Raw genomic sequence first — 10,007 nt, 5'->3', positions numbered from 1 at the left:
TCATCAAACCTAAAGTTGCTTGGAGAACAATAATATTGAAGAGAAGCATCATATGTTTGGCACACTTGAAGAGAACTTCGAGCAAGATTTTCCTTGGACATTGTTTAGACCATCGAATATCAGTATTGCACCTTTTCCAACTCCTGAATATACAAATGATGAATTCTAGTCAACTGTCAAAAAAGTGATGGGAGTTTTGTATCTATTGGTATTTCTTTATCCAGTCATGGTGGCTCAAAATGAGTGTTCAGGAAAGCCAAACTCACAACAAAAATCCTTGCATTTGCAAAAAATTTCAAACAACAAACCTAGATATGGCAACAACAGTAAGCATGGCAACTTAAGAAATGTTCATAATGCAACAACAAATGGAGGAAATGAAAACCCAAAAAATGGAAAGCAAATGAATGGAGATATAATTCTAGTGGCATAAAAATCAAATATGGAAATTTCAGAGAAACCTTATTGCCATCAGAAAACAATGTATTTCCTTCAGGAACATAAAAGGGTTTTCTTCAAAACTTTATACACTATCATGATAGCTAAATGACAAGAGGATTTTAAAACCTTATAGAGGAAAAATTTTATTTTTTTCAAAAAGCATTTCAAAGTAACAAGCATTACCTTATCAATCATGGCAACAAAGCATTTTTTCATGGCGGCTACCAGTGACGACTTCAAATAGGAAATAAGAAATCATGGCTCCAGCCACATAACCAAACCCTCATATACAACGACTCCAATAACGAGGAATCAGATGCAAGCGAAAATATTGTAGTTCATAAACCTTTCAAGTTCCATCTTGCATGATAACAATAAAATGCAGAGAAATCATGGTTCCAATCATGTGAAATGATTGCAACAAAAGAGCGACTTCAAAAAACTCTCATGGCATCTATCAAACCCTAGCCACAAGACCTTCTCTCCAAGAAAATACGATATGAAAAATGAGAAGAAGTTTAGGTTTTACAAGAAAATAAACTATTCCTTTTGTCCCTTTTCATAAACTTTGGAATCCACAATTGTGTGATTATTTTGAGTTTTATTTTTATTTTGCAAAGTATAATGCAATATGAAGTGCGGGGTGGGGGTGAGTACTTAAATAAAAGATTAAGGATTGAGTCAAATATGTTAAATGACTTTTAAGTTATTTAAGTATTTGATTTTAAATGCAAATAAGGAATATTGAATATTTCTTTAGGTATTTATGTGTTTAATATTTATCACTAAACTTGGTCTTCGGAGATTATCCAAATATGCAAGGAGGACCTACTCTTATGATTGATTGGGATTTTGAGGAGATTTTATAGGAGTTAATTATAAGGTAGGATTTGTATTTTGACAAAAAATTTAATGGTTTTTATGAACTATTAGAGCATTTTTAGGGCAGTTAAACATGAGTCACTGGTTTCATTATGACCTAGTGGAGTTCATGGGGCATTGAATCATCATTTTCAGTGGTTATGACTCCTATTTCAAAAGCACTTTTCATGGATTCGACCCTAAGGGGTTTGTATTTAGTATTTTGAACTCTAGTTTTGGAGGGACTTATGATTATGCAAGGGAGGCTTATGAGACATTTTTTTGTCCTTAGCATTTTTTTTGCAGAAATTTGTAACTCATTTTGAAAGATCAAATACAAGTGACAACAACTGAGTTTATGTTATCTGAATCTATTTTTCAGACTTCTTTTCTTTCTGTAATTTTATATTTATTTTCAGGTGATTTGATAAGGACAACTAGTGAATCATTATTTTTCATGTTGCTTTGTCTCACCCAAACACCTAGTTTGTAGAAAAGTATGTTTGTTTGCAGGTTGTAGTTCATGTTTTAAAGGTGAAGCTTATAAGAGAGGCATATGTTTTCCTCCTTATTCTGGTTCATTTTCAGACTTTATTACAAAATATTTATGCAAGCCTATACAGAAAGGAAGTGTTTTGTATTAATTTAGATATGTTAATAATCCCTCCTAGTTACCAGTATTTGAACTTCCATATCAAATTTTGTTGTATCACCTAATTCTCTAGTTTAGAGTTTAAGATCTTAGGTTCATTTTTGTAATTTCTCTCCTTTTTTCCCACAAGTTCATATTAGTTTTATGGAGTTATCAATGATTATCCAATAGGAACCAGCCTAGAATCTAGAGGTTTCAGTTATATGTAAGCATTTACCACATGCAAAAATGAATCCCATGTTAGGCAAGATTGTTAAACTTGTTTAGTTTAACAGGGTGCAAAATTTTAGCCTTAATAGTTTTTGGCGTGCTCGGTGGGACACAAAGTCATATTTTTCAAGAAAATCTTTCTGTATGATATGCTACAAGTTTACAGCTTTGGAGAAGCTCATTTTCACCATATCTGGTGACTCCGTTGGTGAAGGTAGGTGACCGATGCATATATTTTCATAAAAAAAGACTAGAAGTTCAAAATCTTTTGAATATTTGGAGTTGCAGTCACCCAAAAGAAAAGCAAGAACTTTGGCTAGAACTCCTCATCCAAAGAGATTTCAAAACCACTCCTCCAAGAGTGTATGCTGGAAGAGGAAGATCATTGCAAAGTCAATGTCCTGTAATACGTTCTGCATCATCAACTATTAGAGAAAGGTTACTAGCTAACATTTCAAGAGATTTCAACTTTCAAAACAATAGAAATAACTTTGTTACAACAAGTGTTAGTATTGTACTAACAAGTACATGTTTTAGTTTTAGCAAGTATATCAACACAAATTCCCACAATGGCTGCACCAAGAGCTTTTTCCTTTGTACCTTTCAATCAAGGTAGCCCTTTGAATCTACAAAAACATGATGATATACCATTAGCAGCGTTGAAAGGACTGCTAGAATTCATGGGTGTAACGCCCCACTATGTGACCCAAAAGAAGTTAACCTAAAGTTTTACAAAGTTTCTCAAACATTTTTTGAAAAAGATAACAACAATAGTAAAATAATAGCGGAAGCAATTAACATACACTCATACATCAACAACACATAAACAGGTTACAACTCTTAAGGGTCCCATGACGTTGAGTCACATTTAAGTTTAATTAATAATAAATCTAACATATAATAAATCCACATCAAATAATAATATACCAGTATGAATCCATTTAAATATTATGCAATTATATATGATGTCATTTGGCAATAAATAGAATGCACAATCATCCATTATACGGGTCATAGGGTATGAAAGGATGAAATAATATACATCAAGAAATAAATTACATTATCTCTTAAGATCTTATGAAATCAAATACAATACAATAGTAAAACCATCCATCATAGAAATACAAGAAAAGATAGAAAGGAACATTTGCACAAACACATCCAATAGCGGCATCTGATGGTCGGATCTCAATGGTATAAGAAAAAGCACTACCACCCAACCTCATGGAACCCAAAAAGGTCCACTCCCACTATGCTGAGGAGATAGTCTCAAGTTCCAAATAGGATAACAAACTCAACAATCAAATCCAACATCTAGGTTCAAGGAATCACCTGAAAGTAATCTAACTCAAAGGTACCAAGACACAAGTATCAACTAATCCCAAAGGCAACACAGACACGTAGAAAATCTACTATTCAAGTGGGCAAGTGTCATCACATGAACCAACTCTAGGGTTACTCGGCTAGTATTTTAATCCTCCGGCCCCCTAGTGACTCTATGCAACACTAGTATCCTTTCATACTGACAAGGCATACTAACAAGTCAACTCTAAGGTTACTTGACTAGTCTTTTAATCCTTTGATCCCTTAGTGACTTTTTGTGGTACCAATATCTTGTTAATTCATTTTAAACCCATTTAATAAAATGGTATCACTTATTAGACAACCTACAATGGGTTACCTTGGCAGCCACTTTGGGCCCCAGCCTCCATTACAAGCCACTTCCCAACTTAACATATAGATAACCTACCCTAAGTGTAGTAAAATCAAAAGACCACAAAAGACTACATACCATACATTAGTTCTTAAACAAGCAGCTGACAAGTATTGAAAACCACTGATCATAATCATGGATTCCACCAATATGATCATCCTAACAGGGCTAATCCCAAAATCAAGTATACACAAACCAATCCATGTCATAACATGACATCACCAAGAACAAATCATACAAACACCTCAGTCTTATAAAAGTGACTGGAAAGTAATCCAAATACAACTGATCGAAGACTCAAAGGTTATATCAAATAGGTCACACCATTCACCTTAGTTTCACACAAGAACACTGGAAAACAATAATAATCAATGCATCAAAACATCTCATAGAGCATACCAGACACATTACCATGGTTGAGTATAAAAGATTGAGATCAAAACATCATCATGACATCACAAAACAGAACTCTCGAGCCTTTGGTAAACATCTTGAATAGCCAAAGCTAAATCAAACCCAAAAACCCCAACATCAATAAATCACACATTACATAAAGTGCATACAAAAGTGAATTTCATAATTCATATGGTTTTGAAAACCCTAAAGTTCAATATTTACTAAAAGTTTTCAAATTAAATCACAGACAATTCTATAATGGAAATCAATTTTCTCAATCAAGAGTTTCAACCCAGAGAACTTCTGAAAATAGAAACACAACAGACACGAAGAAGATAGTAATTCAAAGAATGAGCAACTACTGCACAAACCCACAAGATCTTACCTGGATTTGATGCTAAAACAATGAACACACAAACATGAAAGAATCATCCTTTTCCTTTGAAAACCCTCTTTTCGAAAATTGGCTCCTCCAAACCTGTGTATCTAGAAATGAGCTCTAATTTCCTTAATAAAGAGTTTTTCCTCCCAAATCAAGGCTTTGATCATGCAATCATGTGAAGACCCTATCTTTAATTACTATATTTTAATTTTCATGCACACACTTTATGCAATTTAGTTAAAATAAAATTTATTAAATTAAAGCTTTATCTCCCTTATTAAATCATGTGACATTTTTAATAAAATATTTATCAATTTAACTAATAGTATTATTTAGAGTTTATTAAAAATAAAACTCCTAAATAAATTATTATTAAATTAAATAAATATAAATACGCCTAAATTAGAACTTTAATCAATTTTTTTAAATTTAATTCATTCATGCACATTTAAAGAACTTTTTAGTTAAAATATTCTTTTATATTTTCTTTTCCTCCACTTATTAATTACTGTAAGCACTATTTATAGCATAGTTTATTATTTAAATTAATTAAAATAATTAATGCTCATTATTTAAATGCAACTCTAATTTAATAATTATTAATTAAATAATCATAAAAGACAATATTTAATCTTTAATCTTTTAATATTTTAATTCTATTTTTATCCAACTTCTTAAATTAGACTTTTAAAATTAATATTTAAATTGAAGTACAAATTTAAAAATCTCTAACTAATTAAATAAAATCATATTCTAATCTTTCTTTAACCAATTTATCAAATTTAGACCTCTAATTTTAGAATTTCTATTTAAAGCATAAATTTAATTAATTTTTAATTAATCAAATATTCAAATATTTTAATATTTTCTTTTTTAATATATTTATTACTTAACTAATAATATTATTTAGAGTTTATTATTAAAATAAAATTCTTAAATAATAATTAATAAAATTAAATAAATTTAAATATACTAAAATTGGAACTTTAATTTAATCTTTTAAAATTTCTTTTATTTAATTAATTTTTTCAATTAATTAAATATAATTAAATATTTAATTTTCTATATACAATTTTCATGAAACAACTTTAAACAATTTAAATTAAAATATCTTTATTAAATTAATTTTCTTTCTCACTTTAATTAATTTATTATATTTTAATTTCATCCATAAGCTTTATACAATTTAATTAAAATAAACTTTATTAAATAATTGCTTACTCTCTTTTATTAATTTATTATATTTTAATTTCATGCATATGCTTTATACAATTTAATTGAAATAACTTTATTAAATTTAAGTTTTCTCTCTCTAGTTAATTACGAGATGTTTTAATAATATATTTATTAATTCAACTAATAATATTATTTAAAGTTTATTATTTAAAATAAAACTCTTAAATAATAATTATTAATTTAAATAAATATAATTATGTCTAAATTAGAACAAAAACTTTATCTTCAAGTTAAATTATTTTATTTAATTAATTCACAAGATGTTTTTAATAATATATTTATTAACTTAATTAATAACATTATTTATAATTTATTATTAAAATAAAACTCCTAAATAATTATCATTAAATTAAATAACTATAACTACGCCACAATTATAACTATAACTTTATCTTTAAATTTCTTGCACATGCTTTATGCAATTCAATAAAAATAAACTTTATAAATTTTATGTTTTCTCTATCAAGTTAATTACGAGACATTTTAATAATAATATTATTACTTAATAAACTCTAAATAATATTATTAAATTAAATAAATATAAATACGTCAAAATAAAACCCTTAAATTTAATTCTTTTATTTAATTAATTTTTAAATTAATTTAATATATTTATATATCAATTTTTTATATAAAATTTTCGTTCAATTAAATCATTAAATTATCTTTTAATTTAATTTAACTATAATAGAAAATCACAATAGACCCACAAAACCAAATACAACAGCTCAACTGAAAGTCAAAGAACAAAGTCAAACTCTAGGGTGAAAGTCACAAATTCATGTCATTTGACAAATTTGGAAAGGTGAAACTAACTCAAATACTTGTCCTATTTTCTAGGACAATCTGCTTAGTTTATTATTTGGACTCAAGACTAGTTATCTCCCCACTTATACCATTGAAATACTGTGATAGGGTATGCTCGTCCGAGCAATTCAGTGAAGTCAAAACTGGTACCTGCAATTCACATAAAATCCATGCATGTACAAACAAGATATTGTAAACTAAATAGGCAATCATAGGAAGTGGTTCATCTTGTAGATCCCAACTAGCAGGTGACTATGACTCCCTTCCTCAACCACATTAGAAACGTCAAACATAAAGAAAACATACATGCACACCATACACATGCAAGTATGGGGTAAGTATCCATAGATTCCACCTAAAAATCATTCATCTAACTAACATCATTAAATAACTAAAAATCACTAAGTGAACATATATATCATCATCGAAACAATCATGAAATAACTAGTTCTAAAGTAACTCAACATATACATACATACATACATACATACATACATACATACATACATACATACATACATACATACATACATATATATATATATATATATATATATCAACTGAATATGAAATACAACTAATCTAATCTGGTAACCAAGCACCGATAATCATAAAACATAATAAAAAATTTGACCTAAAAAGATTTGGCACTACAATATAAAAGTCAAGTAGGGGTAGGCATTACAATGGGAGAAGGACAGACCACACCCTTTCAGCACATAAGAGATGTAGCAACACTATGCAATGTTCACAATGTAACTCAAGAGAATGTGGCTGTGAGATTATTGGTTGTGTAATTCAAGAGGAAGGTGTTAGAATGGTTTAAAAGTCTTCCTATGGCTTCTATATCCACTTGGGATGAGCTTGGTGATGCATTCACAAGATTTTTTGAAGAAAAATCAAATCATCTATCATTGGTAGAGTAGCTGATCACCATCAAAAGAGCCCCTCAAGAGCAATTGTTAGACTTCAATATCCTATTCCAAAAAACTTGGAATAGGATACCTGTCGCGGTAAAGCCTTCTGTTGATCATGTATTTTTGTATTAACTAAAAAGTCTTAATAGTGATATTTCTGTAATGTTTCAATCAATGGGAGGATAGTCATTACCTCAAGCTTATAGTATAGCTATTAGGGCAGAGAATAGTCATATTCAAGTGGAAAAGATAGCCCCCAGGCCTCCCATGCCATATTTTTCGAATATTCATCTAAATATGCCACTTCATATACCCCCTCTTGCTACTATACATGTTGTTCCAGGTATAGAATTAGCAGGGAGTCAAACCAACACTATTGCTAGTCCCTCAAATGAACTTCAAGGAATCAAAACCTTTTTGCTAACCTTAGGAAAGGAGTTGACTAGCATGAAGAAACGACAATACCAAGGTCCTAGGCCATTGTTTCAAGGGTATAACCCATAGCAACAAGAAGCGACTCAATCTTATCAAAGTCAAGGGTATAACCATAGTTTCAGCAGAATAAAAAGCCATATCAAGGTCAGTGACAAACAATTAATCAAAGACCATATCAACCATATAATTTAGGTTCTTCAAATCAAAAAAATCCAGTGAGAGATATTGTTCTAGTACAAAATAATCTTGCAGCGGATTACAAATGGTGTTATCCATGCAACCAATCATATAATCATGCCACATGTTCGAATGAAGTGATCAATCAAGCATTTATGGTCCAAAATACTGCTAGTATACAGCAAGATGCACCTTCTAACATACCTGAACAACAACAGGATGTGCATCCCAATGAGACAGCATTCTTGAATTGGCAGAGTGGAGAATTTTGTGGCCTAAATGATGATCCAACAAATAACATATGCTAGAGCAAAGAAAAGAGCTCTAGAAACAGATCAAATAGATGATAAAGGTAAAGAGCCTATCATAAATTCTGGACCATCATTCACAAAGGGGCCAAATGAACTACAGAAGCCTCCAATCCAGCAAACTAGCAATTAGCCTTACAAAGATGTAGATCTAACTGCTGCTAAAATACACCTAAAGGTACATTTAGCTATACCTTATAGCATAGTGGACAGCATGAAGAAAATGAACATGTCAATGACTATGTGGAGCTCATTCTCTATTCTAGGACAAGCTGAGATGTTGAAAAGGGCGTTCAATGATGAAGGTGTGCAAGAGCAAGTTGTTGGAAATCATGAGAAGGTGGTGATGACAAATGTTGAGCCAAAAAATGATGACAACAACAAATCAAATATAATTGTCCAAGGTAAGAACGTGAGACCTCCTCCTTTCTATATTTCCATAATTATATGGTTGGAAGTGGAGCAACATGTTTTGTTATGCCAAAAAGAGTAGTTGATCAATTAGAGCTAAAATATGAGCCAATAGAGAAAGGGGTAGTTTAGCTAGATGGTACATTTGTAAATTTTGTAGGCCTCATTAAAAATGCTAGTTTGACCTTGCATGCTTGCCCTACCTTTTCTATTCCACAAGACATATATGTGATAGATTTACCTCCCTATTTTGTCTTTTCTTATCAAGGGAATTTATAGCTAAGATGGGAGGTTATATGTCATCTGATTGATCTCATATGACTTTTTGTATGAGATATGGAACAAAGGTAAATAAACAATCATAATTACTTGCAAGGGATATCATAGAACCTTATATTCCCAGTATGATAAATGCAAATTGCATTATTTTTGAAGAAGATGAACATGTTGATCTTGTCTCACATACCTCTCCTATTGTTATTCCTGATATATTGTTAGATGAGTGGGCTGAAAGTTATCATACTGCTGGAAATTTTCCTATAGTTTAAGATTTTGGGATGGGTACCTATATATTTCAACAAGCTGGTATAGTTATGCCAAATTTGGTAAAAATAATAGAATCTGATTCTAAATAGAAAAGTGAGGTCTGGAGCATGTTCTTTGATGGTTCACAAGGTAAGTATGGTGTTGGTGGTGGTGTTATTTTAATATCATCTAATATTGAAAGGTATTACATTGCTTTCAGATTCAGTTTTTCATGCACAAATAATACAACAAAGTATGTAGGTCTGATTCAAAGATTGGAATGGGCACGAAAGTGTGGTATCAAGTGTTTGAAGGTTCATGGTGATAGTGAATTGATAGTAAATCAAGTAAGGAGTTTCAATGTTGTTAAAACAACATTCTTAAAGCTTATAGGCATAGAGTTTGGGATCTTCTTGACATTTTTGATGCTTTTAACATACTTGCTATCCCAAGAAGTAAAAACCAACATGTTGATAGGTTGGCAATCTTGGGAGCTCAGTACAACATCATTAATGGCATAACAGCACAATCTAAT

General features: G+C 30.5%; 1 long non-coding RNA gene across 1 annotated transcript in view; it reads right to left on the bottom strand.

The window, feature by feature from the left end:
* Positions 1 to 971, bottom strand: part of LOC149562764 (uncharacterized) — a 2,759-nt gene extending 1,788 nt beyond the window's left edge. Inside the window, exons 1-2 of the long non-coding RNA XR_016363523.1 lie at positions 625 to 971; positions 10 to 143 (exon numbers count right to left, since the gene is read on the bottom strand). This is a non-coding gene — a long non-coding RNA (uncharacterized LOC149562764). The remainder of the gene's footprint in view (positions 1 to 9; positions 144 to 624) is intronic.
* Between the last annotated feature and the right edge of the window lie 9,036 nt (positions 972 to 10,007).

Source organism: Cupressus sempervirens, chromosome 4, assembly GCF_028749045.1.
Source record: "Cupressus sempervirens isolate cs-2001-9-10 chromosome 4, ASM2874904v1, whole genome shotgun sequence".
NCBI classification, from domain to species: domain Eukaryota; kingdom Viridiplantae; phylum Streptophyta; class Pinopsida; order Cupressales; family Cupressaceae; genus Cupressus; species Cupressus sempervirens.
Note: the sequence above shows the minus strand (reverse complement) of the source record. Positions and strands in the feature narration are given on the sequence as shown.